This window comes from Anolis sagrei, chromosome 1, assembly GCF_037176765.1.
Source record: "Anolis sagrei isolate rAnoSag1 chromosome 1, rAnoSag1.mat, whole genome shotgun sequence".
Lineage (NCBI taxonomy): Eukaryota > Metazoa > Chordata > Lepidosauria > Squamata > Dactyloidae > Anolis > Anolis sagrei.
In genome coordinates, this window is record NC_090021.1 from 280,880,530 (window position 1) to 280,893,525 (window position 12,996).

The following is a 12,996-nucleotide window of genomic DNA, read 5'->3' on the forward strand; positions in this document are numbered from 1 at the left end:
AAGAGCTGTTCAGCAGTGGAAGTCTCTGCCTCGGAGTGTGATGGAAGCTCCTTCTTTGGAAGCTTATAAACAGAGGCTGGATGGCCATTTGTTGTGGTACTCTGAATGCAATTTTCCTGCTTCTTGGCAGGGGGTTGGACTGGATGGCCCATGAGGTCTCTTCCAACTCTATGATTCTATGATTCATGGGCTATAATCTGGGCTTCTCTGGGGTTGGTTCCTACTGAATGTACCACCCAGGTACATTTTAGCCTTTCCCTTTTTCTTTGCAGCTTTTCTCCTCTGATCCTTTCTCACAAAGTTGTTCCCCAAATGATAAGTCATGCCCTAATAAATTCAGATGGGGAAAGCTGGCCTTCTAAATATAATGCCCTGGGACACTTTTTGGCTAAAGGCAGGATTATCTTTAGAAACCAGACATGGACAGCATCTTGGTCTGTTTTACAACATTGCAGACTAAACCTTTCCAAGGTCTTAGGGATTAGCATTTGGAAGGAGTCTTGGAGAACTGAGATCTTGCAAGTGTACACTTCCAAGTCAGAATATAAATGTATCTACATTTTTGGCTTCAATGGGCTTTGGTCCATACTTCTTTTTGTCATTGCTCAGAATATATTAATTGTCCTAACACCCTGAAAGGTCATTTGACAGAATAAAACATTTTTTTACTAGCATCACAGTTATGAAGTAGGTATGATCTATTTGCATGCATTTGCATCTGGCACACTGTTTTGCTAGATTTAATGTTTTGAATGCATACATACAGTTTTCTGCACATATATATTTTGCTTGGTGCTGTCGCAGCACTGAAAGTATTTAAATGAAGCAGATTTCTAGTCCGTATTACATATATTTAAATTGCCTCATCTAAAATTAATCTAAGATGAAATACGATAGCTTGATGCAATAAATAAATATATAAAATGGTATAAGAATGAATGTTGTTTATTTTTAAGAATTACAATTCAAGTACTTTCTGATCATCAAAGGTATTTTCCCTCGTAACTCAGAAGTTTTATTGAGTTGTCATGGAAAGTGGCTATTGATTCATCTGTCCTCCTGCTCCATTGCTCTGGAATAACAATCTTCCCCTGCAGAAAACAGCAACAGGCTGATCCAGGTTCCACCTGAAGGAGTTGGATGTGCACACAGCCCTAGGTATGTCTCTACGGCACCTGCTGAAATTACAATTCTGAGGCCTATTCTAGTGCTGAAAGCATTTAGCTCATTGGCCTAGATCCCAGAAGAGGGTAATCCTGACAAACATAAGGCTGCCTGGATGATGAATCTGTGTAAGGGTTCCCAAGATTTATAGCAGCTGAATAGCTAACATGGGCATGGATCCAGAAACCTTAATGCTTGATCATTAAATGTTACTGAACGAGTGACAGCAAGAAAAAATATGTCCTGCACAGGTGATAATTTCCCTAGTTCTTTTATGAGAGTGCTTTTGCTATGCATTAATGTATGTATGGTGCGTCTCATATGTAGTTCAGTTTGCAGTGACCCTTGATATTTCTCAACAAGTTCCCACCACTGCCACATTGCCCATTCTCTAGTCTCCAGATGATGTGTGTCTTTCTCCTTTGATCTCTCTCTGCCAGCACTTCATCCATCAAGCATGGAAACCAGAAATGAGCACAAGCACAGAACTTATTTTCTCAATAATTTTGCTGCACACTTAACTGCCAAGGATAGGTGACATACAGCCTTCAAACCTCCCCTTCTCTTCTTTTTTTTCTTGCAACCTCTAACCCTCTCAGTGCCACTGAATTGGTCATCAAATTTGCCACTGCTACAATGAAAGATACTGAGAAATGAAAGATATAAAAATCTGGTGAGCTGACAGGCAGCAGGAAGAGTTGGTATGCTGAAGAGTCAAAGGCAGCACTGAGGGCTAGAGTGGAGTCTTTGGCATGGCCCAAGCAAGCCTTGGACAGAGGAGGTGGCAGAAGGACTGTTGAACAGAAGATTATAGAAGGTGATGCCCCAAGGAGAGAGAAAAAGGATTTTATGCTGCAGCTTGGACTCCTCTCTCTTCCTGGACCATAGAGACAGTGCAGCTACACACCTGCATTACACCATTGCTGAAAGCGAAAGTGTGACTTTTGATGCAACACTACTTGTACAATAAGCTGGGCATGCCAACAATCTGTTTTTGTGTGTGTGTCAGGAGCGACTTGAACTATCTGGTGAATAATTGCTATTGTTTTTCTTCAAGTTTTAAAAATAACATCGAAAGAGGGAGAATATTAAAAAAGAAGATAGGAAAGTGGGAAAAAAATAGGAGAAACGCCCCCCTACCCCCAAGTCCAGACTATTGTTTTTTTTGAGCGAGTCTTACATCTCTCTGTTTTGAAATTGAAACATATATGTTCATGTAGCTGTAAGAATCATGTTGATCAGCTGAGCAAAATGAAATCCTATATACAGTCATATTTTTGTATCCTCACACTCTGGATCCATGGATTCAGCCATCCATGGTTTGAAAATAAAATATTCAAAAAACATTCCCAAAAACTAATCTTGATTTTTTTTTCATTTTCTATAAAGGACAATATTTTATTATGTCATTATATGTAATGGGATTTGAGCATCAACCAATTTCTGTATTCACAGGGAGTCTTTGAACTAAACTTCAGCAGATATCAAGGGCTTACTACATACATTTATGCATATTTACACATTTCTGAGTATCAACACATGCTCACATTCAGCTGGATGGAAGCCACAATGGGTTGGGTTGTTGTAGGTTTTTTCAGGCTATATGGCCATGTTCTAGAGGCATTCTCTCCTGACATTTCGCCTGCATCTACCACAATGGGTTGTTGTATGTGAATCCTGTATACTCTTGCCACTATTTGTTGGGTTCACCTGCCTCTTATGTAATTGGATTTCAACACCAAGAAATAGTTCAATGTCATGGGAAACTAATATTAAACTATCTACACCTATTTTTACAGGCTAATGGAGCAACATATGAAAAGAATTGGGATTATCTTTACTGTCCGGGACAGCAGAGACAAGGGGGAGGAAAATCTTTATTGAGGTAATATCTTGGTGCCCTATCTATGAAACATTTTTGCAATTCGGCATTAAATAGCGAAGATAAAGCCGTCTGATGCTTTTTTTAAAGTGAGGCAGTCAAAAATCTAAAATAATAAGCAATGTTGTATTTCTGGGATAGAAGAATAATGTTATCTGTGAAATTTCCTAATGTTTGAGACATGCCAAGTAAGACGTGATATTCTGTCATTCAGTTTTTTCTCCCCAGTTTCATATTAATTCCCCCAAAGGCCCAAACAAACAATGATTTCCAGTATCAATGGAATAAGAGGAGAAATCCCAAGTCACCATAAGCTTCTTAAGGAAATTAGTCTTCCCCATAGCTAGCCAGCCCTGCTGTGCAGCTGTGAAAGTAGTTTGCAGCCAAATAAACCAATGAACCAAACAAACAGACAAAAAAGACACATACTAGCTTTTGTAAGCACAAAATTGATAAAGCTATAGAAGACTCAGGATAAAACTTTTCCAAAGAATCAAACTAAGAGAAGTTGTCCAATGAAAAGATGCCTCTATTTTGTGACCCTGAGGTTTCATGCCCCCCATAAAATTATCAGAAGTTTGCAGATTTGTGGACAGTAAATTGAAACCCAATATAGCACTTTCTCTACTAACTAGGCTGCAAGAAACTTCTTTCTTCCAGATTGCTGTGAGTTTTCCAGGCTATATGGCCATGTTCCAGAAGCATTCTCTCCTGACGTTTCTATGGCAGGCATCCTCACATGTTGTGACGTTACAATTTCACAACCTCTGAGGATGCCTGCCATAGATGTGGATGAAACATTAGGAGAGAATGCCTCTAGATCATGGCCATACAGCCCAGAAAACTCATGGCAACCCAATTATTCCGGCCATGAAAGCCTTCGACAACACTTCTTCCTTCTGCTTTGCACCCTAAGGAAAAAAAATGGTCAAAAACGTAATCAGATTTCCTGTTGTGTAATCTTAAAGGTGAGCACCAGACCCCTTTCCCTATTAGCACAAGAGAATAAACAGGGTGTCCTATGGGCCTCTAAGTCAATACAGAATAGGTATTGGTAATATCTCAATTGTTTGTTGTGAAAGCAACCTTTTTTAGAAAATCAAGATTCAAGCATCAGTGGGAAATATGATGGATTGGAGAGCAGAGGTGTGCAGCAGCTAGCAATTTGGTTTTAGAAGTAAAAGCACTAATGGTTAAAGAAACAATCCAAGGCTTTATTGTAAGACTGCCATCAAAGACAGGAGAGCTCTTTAAAGATGCTAAGCTAACCTTGCATGAAGCTAGTTTCATTTTTAGTAGAGGTGAGAAAATAAGGGGATGGGAAGAGAAGAGAAGAGAAAGATCCCTAGGATGTATCAGATTTATATGTCATAGGTATTAGGATAGGTGCATAAGGGATGACAAGACTCTGGTTCATTGAAAACTTTATTTAACCCTATTGCTGTGGTTCAAAGACATCTTTAGCTCTTGAAGCCCTGAGTGTTGTCATATTTCCAACAAAACAAATGTGCAGAATCTGAAAACAAGATGGGCATAAAGTCATTTAGAATCCACTGATAGACCACTAGATGATTTGCATTAAATCAACAAGGCTCCACCCCTCTAGAAATAATTACAAAAATTAAAATCCCCTTGGAACTTTGAATAAATCAAAGATAGATTATACTTGTATACTCAGAAGTCCCTGTATACTTGGTTGGTTCTGTAAATCTGGTCCAGAGTCACCCTGGATCCATCGCATACATGCTTAATCCTGAATCATTGTCCAGATTGCTCAAGATCACACTGGCCCGGCCGGCATGTCACTTCCTCCATGTCTCCTCTGCCACCACTTCTAGCCTGTTACAGAGCTCCATCCCAGCACCTAGCCAAAACAGTCACCTCCTGTCCTTCTTGCTGGTAATGCAGATGCCCCATTCTAACATCAGCATATATGACTGCAATGGCCAGGATGGAGCTCCATGGTTTGGTAGGAGTGGCAGTGGCAGCAACATGGGACAAACTATTACTTTTTCCTGTGCTGACCAGTGCAAGGGAAACATGATGGTGCCTGTATCCATCTGGACAGGAGATTGGCCTAAAACAAACCCAGTTTTGCTGTTTAAACTGCCATGAAGCCCTGGGATACTCCAGAGTTCCAAACAAACATGGGAGTGTTCACCAACTTTGCCTAAAGTGGTGCAAAGTAAGATTAAAGACCATTAAAAAAACAGGATACTCACCACAAGTCACTGGGGTTTTCTCTTTAACAAATAGCCAGTGGGAGAAGGGGAATAGTGTAGTCCTTGACCTTCACTATGTTCAATTTGGAATTTGGAGATTTGCTTCTCCTATTAGGAATAGGGTGAATACATGAATAACCAATCTAGAAGAAATATGAATTTCTGAAGCATACAAATTAGAAGCAAACCTTTCCCTTCTCTTCAAAGAACTCATGGAAGGAGTAACAACCCTAAACATTGTTTCCTTTAGGAGATTTAGAATTAATAACAATGAGATTTAATTGTACATATTTAAGTGCAATTTCCTTTGGAGGTAAAAAAAGTTCATGGTCAGTGCTGGATTCCTCAACCTTTATGTATTAAAAGAGAATTTAAAAGCACTTTGAACAGTGTCTGGATTTTCCCTTTTCTCTTTTTGCTGCCTGTTAGCTCTGAATAATTTAAGGACAGCTAAGTTACATCTAACCATCAATATTTGATGCTCAAGATCACTGCCATACAATGCTCACTTGGCTGAACATCCTGACTTGATTGCATAAAGCTTCCATTCTAAATGTGCCACCATTTGCAGGCAAATGTCTATGTTATCAATGGCATTCTCACCCTCTTTATATAAAGCTAATAGCTACAACTTCACAGAATATCTTATGTCTTTCATTCTTTGAACCCCACCTGGGAACGAATATCTCCAACACTGAGAATGTCTAAATAGAGAATTTAAAATGTTGTGCAATAACAACTTGTGGTTTCCATTCTGAAGTTTAGTCTATATTACTTTAAAGGAGCTGTTGAAGGTGTTGAAATGGATCACCAAAATAGATTCAGCACCTTGAATAGCTTCTTTAAAGTTTAGTTCAAATTATATTGTGGATTCACTGCCTCACTGATATGAAGGCAACTAACCAGCTCTTGTTCTGTGTATTAGCACTGTTACTTTACATTGGAAAGGGAAGGAAGACATTCCCATGAATATTCCAAAAGCTCCTGGGTTGACCATAATTTCTATTCCCTCTTAAAATAAATCCTATGTGTTTGGTCTAAGAGGAATTTCCAAGTCACACTGGTATTTTGTAATAGCGATTCAAGATCATAGGTCACAAACAAAATGGAAGAGGTGAGTATTTTTGAGTTCCTCAAGAAGCTGATGAAATTAATTATCCCTATGCTGTGACAAGTAGATGGTAATTTCCAGTCTAATATGGTTGATTGTACACCCATACCTTGGGAAGTTTGATCTGGCCACGGTGGTCCATGCTCCTGTTACATCCCAAATAGATTACTGCAATTCACTCTGCGTGGGGTTGCCTTTGAAGACTGTTTGGAAACTCCAACTAGTCCAACCAACAGCAGCCAGATTACTTACCGGAGCAACATACAGGGAGCATACAGGGTCAGCTCCAATTCAAGGTGCTGGTCTTGGCCTATAAAGCACTATACTGCTCTGATCAACCTCAGAGTTTAAGATCATGGGGGGAGGTCCTGTTCTCGATCCCGCCTCCCTTGCAAGTGCGATTGGCAGGACGAGAGACAGGGCCTTCTCATTGCTGCTCCCCCGTCTGTAGAATACACTCCCCAGTGAAATTAGGTCGACTCCATCTCTCCTCTCCTTTAGAAAAAAGCTCAGATCATGGCTTTGGGACCAGGCATTTGGGCAGCAGGCTCAGGAGAAGAAGCAAAAAACCCCACAATGGATTCATGAGAATTAATAATGAACAGGCTTCGAACTGAGACTCTGGATGCTGAATTGGATCTGGATGTGGCTATATTGTTGTTAATAATGTTTTAATGGATATTTTATAACTTAATATTTTAACCAATGTTCAATTTGTGTTATATTGCTTTTGGTTGTATGCGTTAGCATCTAATTGTTGCCAGTTGAAATAAATAAATAAATGTTCCCTCCGATTGACAATGCAATTGTGAATATTCGGAAGCATTATTAGTACCAAAGTTGTACAACTAATCAGCAACTTTCAAATGTAGGAGTGTTGGGAGTAGAAAAAGGTGTAAGAATCCCCGCAGAAGGGATTATATACCACTAGGAGGCAGAAGAACTAGAACCAGCAAATTAATCCTGCTTTACCTTGTCATCTCTCAGAATGATATTCTCATACTTGGCTTCATTTCCTCTCTTGCCTCATTGTTTATTAAATGAAATTATCCAATTCATTTCAGGAAAGCTTTCCTGTCCATGGAGACAGTTTTAGTGAGAGCTCCAAATCCCTGCTTGCAAGTATATGAACATGATACAGCAAGATTGTAAGCAGGACTGGATGGGGAGGGTTGGGCATTAGGGCAGATGCTTAAATTCATCAGATTGACCTTGTCTGGATGCTACAGAGAAGATTTCATGCAGGCAGGGTCCTTGTACAACCTTTCAGCAGTAAATAGAACAGTGCATTATTTTCTTGTCCAGTACCACTTTAGATGAAATGCCACAAAGCCTAGCTGCTCTTTTTTTCATGTCAGGGGCGACTTAAGCAACTGCAAGTCGCTTCTGCTGTGAGAGAATTGGCCATCTGCAAGGTCACTGCCCAGGGGATGCCTGGATGTTTTACCATTCTGTGGGAGGCTTCTCTCACGTCCCCACATGGGAAGCTGGAGGTGACAGACGGGAGCTCACCCTGCTTCCCTGATTCAAACCACAGATCTTTTGGTTAGCAATCCTGCCAGCACAAGGGTTTAACCCATTGTGTCATCAGGAGCTTCTAGCCTACCTGCTGAAACACTCTCATAGAATCTAGCTGTTATACAACTCAGGATATTTCTGTGTTCAATAACTTCCATTAAATCAGATTAAACAAAAACTGTGCATTATGGATGGGCTGTTTCAATATTCTCATCCCTGGACTACAAGGAAGCTGGACTCAGCACAGCTGCTCTGGCTGTTATTCTGGGTTTATTCAATCATTAAAAAAGCAATTGCTAGGAATGTGCTGTCTATATTGATTACTAATAAGCTCTTAACAGTGTCATTCGTAAAAGCTATGCAATGGGTTATTATTTATGGATTTCCTCCATCCTTTAGTTCATTTTATTCTCACAACATTTTTAAAAGAGTCAAGTAGAAATGCTAAAGCTGTAATCTTATATTGGGCACATGTGTATAATAGAACTATTTCCTTTATTGCTCTATCGATTGATTACATAAAGTAATTTTTTCTGCATTTTTAGCAGTGATGAATGTCTAATAATATTGGAATTCAACACTATCCTAAGCTTTTATGTTAAACTAATGAGAAATTATTGCATGCAACTAGTTTTGGACAATGTCTAAGATGATAAAAAGTTTTGAAAACCAGATGTAAAGGAGGGGAATGCAGTTATTGGGTGGAATGCATGCATCATTTCCCCAATAAGAATTATACCTCCCATAAAATGTACCTACCATCCCCATATTTCCAGCATCGCAGTCAGTCCTTTAAATCTTCAGTTGAGCAGTTGCATGAGAATGGGTGATGACACCTCCTGCCAGCACAGCCCAATGTTGGGGTAACAAAAGGCCACAACTTGTTTATTGATTACAGATGATGAACAGGGTTAGCTACCATGCTTGGGTCATAGATCAAGGGATCAGACAGCCCGTTGCTGACTGATGCCACTTTCCACATCAGAGGGTGCTGCCGGCACAATACCGGGTCACTGTTACCGTCACACCCCTGGAAACTACTTGATGCTTCCTCCTCTCCAATGGGGGGGGGGGGGGGGAGTAAGCAAACCGGATCCAGGGCTCATGCCACACACCAACCTGCAAGTTGTGACAAATGAACAGAACTAAATAGAAATCATGAAGCAGTAACAAATATGTAGGACAGGTGGGATGGTATGATTGAGGCAGGCACGCTGCCAGTGAGTGGCCTTGAGCAGCCTTTAATAGGCTTCTTGAGGATCGGGCAGTGGTGGGCCCTAGCTAATCAGCAGGTGAGACTGGGCCCACTGCTGAATGGCTGGTCGGCCGAGTGGCAGGAAGCTTTCCCACCACGCAGGTGGCTTCTGGGAAGAAGAAGCCCCCACAGGCGACGATAGTGGGCAGGAGAGCACTCAATGCCACAACAGCGCTGCCCAGTGAGTCAGGCAGAATGTTTTAGGAAAACAGTTTAAACACCCAAAGAAAGGGAGCAGACAAATGAACGTGAATACAACAAATATAAGAGCCCTAGATGAGAACAATAGTCACTATCTCACTCTCTGCAGTACTAGAAATTGCAAGATTGAAGGATTTTTTTTTGATATGGTGGGCAGAATGCTTATTTGGGAGCAATGAGCTCATTTTAATGTGACAGTGTTGGAATGTGTGTGAATGGAGATGCTAAATCATACTGGCTCCAAGATTATGTGGACTGTAGTGGAACACTCATCTAAGCTATTATTTAGGACAGTAACTCACCAATCTGAATAGCCCCAAAGGCTACTCTGTTTCAGCTACAGCCCACACCTTCCCTCTCTCCTTTTAAACATTTTATGCAAGATTCACTAAAGGTTGGGGCCTCTTGTGGAGAGGACACTACAGAGAGGGCAACAATCACTCTTCAGTATTATGAATGCCATCATGTCGAAATACTACCAGACAGAATTGCTGAAAGGAGAAGAGAGGGGAGAGGAGAGGAGAGAGAGAAAGTCTTTTAAGGGCTGCTTTTCTATTTATTGTGTGCCTGGAAGCTTTTGCAGCATAGGTCTCAGTTGTGTTGAGCACATCACTGGAACATTACAATGTTTAAAGCCTCATTGCCACGCTTTCATGGATTTCCCCAATAGCAAGGGAATATGTACCCACATCAATGTAACATAAAAATGCATGATATGTGTTCTTTTTACAATACCAGCCTCTATCCAGTAGCATTTTAAATTAAACTTCTCTTTGCTTTGCCCTTTGGATGTGTAATTCACGCTAGAAACTGGGAACCACAGCCCCCCTACACACTTCTGACATTTCTATTTAGCATTACATTGTATGCCATTGTTTTTTATTTCTCAGATATTTCAATTGAAGGTTTATCTACCCTGCTTTTGATAGCGACCCCTTCACCACAAACACCCAGCATCCAACACTACTCATTCTTTTAGCATCATAAGAAATTTCTTGGTCACCAAGCAACTGATTTATAGAGCTGACTGTTGAATGTCAAATAATATGCATCCTCATGGTTGACCTTAAGTAATCTCTTCAGAATAGTTGAGAGAAAAAATTGAGTTCTCAGAATGCAGAATTTCTAAACTGGTTGTATCCTTGCGAACTGGGCAACCCAAATCCTAGAATGAGTGTAAATAGGACCAGTAAGGTTTATATACACTATTCTTGGAGCTTTAAGTTTACATGCTGAAATGCATGTGTTCCTTATGGTTGTAAAGATCACCAGTGACATCTTAAGGGACATGGATCTTCATGCATTTCAATCTTGTGGGGGGAGAATGGATAATTTTATTATGTTCCTTTTTGCTTCAAATAAGCTTTTGAAGACTATTCAGTTTTGGAGATATTCTGTAAAAAAAATGTGTATTTCGTAGAAAAAAATGTTTCCTACACAGAAAACAGAATTCCCTGTGCGGAAAATGCTATTTTCCGTGCTGTAATAGGAAATTTCTGTGCAAAAACCAAAATGTATTTTGTATGGAAAAAAATCTCTTTTTGTGTGTAAAGATTCTCATCCTTTTATGATTCTTCTTGTTGGGCTCTTCTTGTCATATTTATTATTTATTTATTTATTTATTTATTTGCTTTATTTCTATACCGCGTTTCTCAACCTATAATAGGTGACTCAATGCGGTTTACACTATATTAATTACCACAACAATAACAATTAAAACACAGCATACCCAATAACAAACACACAACCATTCATACAATGCCTCGATCGTAAACATGATCCAGTCTCATATCCTTATACCGTTCCTATGTTCAGTTTACCGTCCTTCTGTGTACCATTGCGCTGATTAGCCAAACGCTTGCTCAAAAAGCCAGGTTTTGAGCTTCTTCCTAAATGCCAGCAACGAAGGGGCCTGTCTGATGTCGCTTGGTAGGGCATTCCATAACCGAGGGGCCACCACCGAGAAGGCCCTGTCTCTCGTTCCCGCCAACCGTGCCTGTGACGCAGGCGGAACCGAGAGTAGGGCCTCCCCGGACGATCTTAATGTCCATGTCGGTTCATAGGAGGAGATGCGTTCGGAGAGGTAGGTGGGGCCGGAACCGTTTAGGGCTTTGTAGGCTAATGCCAGCACCTTGAATTGTGCCCGGTAGGGAATTGGCAGCCAGTGGAGCTGGCTCAACAGAGGAGTGGTATGCTCCCTGAGAGCTGCTCCTGTTAGCAACCTGGCTGCCGAGCGCTGGACCATCTGGAGCTTCCGGGCAGTCTTCAAGGGCAGCCCCACGTAGAGTGCGTTGCAGTAATCAATCCGGGATGTGACCAGAGCGTGGACTACCGTGGCCAAGTCCGACTTCCCGAGGTACGGGCGCAACTGGCGCACGAGCCGAAGCTGTGCAAATGCTCCCCTGGCCACCGCTGAGACCTGAGGCTCCAGGCTCAGCGATGAGTCCAGGGTTACACCCAAGCTGCGAACCTGCGTCTTCAGGGGGAGTGTAACCCCGTCCAACACAGGCTGTAACCCTATATCCCGTTCGGCCTTTCGACTGACCAGGAGTGCCTCTGTCTTGTCTGGATTCAACTTCAATTTGTTCACCCTCATCCAGTCCGACACAGCAGCCAAGCACCGGTTCAGGACCTGGACAGCCTCCTTAGAAGTAGGTGGAAAGGAGTGACAGAGTTGGACATCATCTGCGTACAGATAACACCGCACCCCGAAACTCCGGATGATCTCTCCCAACGGCTTCATGTAGATGTTAAACAACATGGGGGACAGTATTGAACCCTGCGGGACCCCACAAGACAAAGGTTGTGAGGACGAGCAGCTGTCCCCCATCAACACCTTCTGGGTACGACCCTCTAGGAAGGACCTGAGCCACTGTAAAACAGTGCCACCAAGGCCCATTCCCGCAAGGCGTCCCAGAAGGATACCGTGGTCGACGGTATCGAAGGCCGCTGAGAGATCCAGCAGGACCAACAGGGACACACTCCCCCTGTCGAGCTCTCTGCGGAGATCATCCACTAAGGCGACCAGGGCTGTCTCGGTACCATGTCCCGGCCTAAAGCCAGACTGTGCCGGATCAAGATAATCAGTGTCTACCAAGAATACCTGGAGTTGTGAGGCCACCACACGTTCCAGGACTTTGCTCAAAAAGGGAAGATTGGAAACAGGCCGATAGTTGACGAATTGAGTGGGGTCTAGTGATGGTTTCTTCAACAGCGGTTTTATTACAGCTTGTTTTAAGCTGGCTGGAATATTGCCTTCCCGAAGGGAGGCATTAACCACCACCTCCACCCACTCGGCCAATCCCCCTCTGGCCTCTTTTAGAAGCCAGGATGGGCAGGGGTCTAGGATGCATGTGGTAGCTCTCATTCCTCCAAGTATCTTGTCCACATCCTCGGGTTTCACCAATTGAAATGAATCCATCAAAATCGGACAAGCAGATGCTCGTGTTACATCCTCAGAGACTGCCGTTAACGTGGTATCCAGGCCAGAGCGGATCAAAGCGACTTTGTCCGCAAAGAACCGAGCAAATGCTTCACAGCGGGCCGCCGAGTTGTCAGGGTTCCCATCCGGAATGGTGGGGTTCAATAGCCCTCTGACAACTCGAAACAACTCCGCCGGACGGTTCTTTGCGGACGCAATATT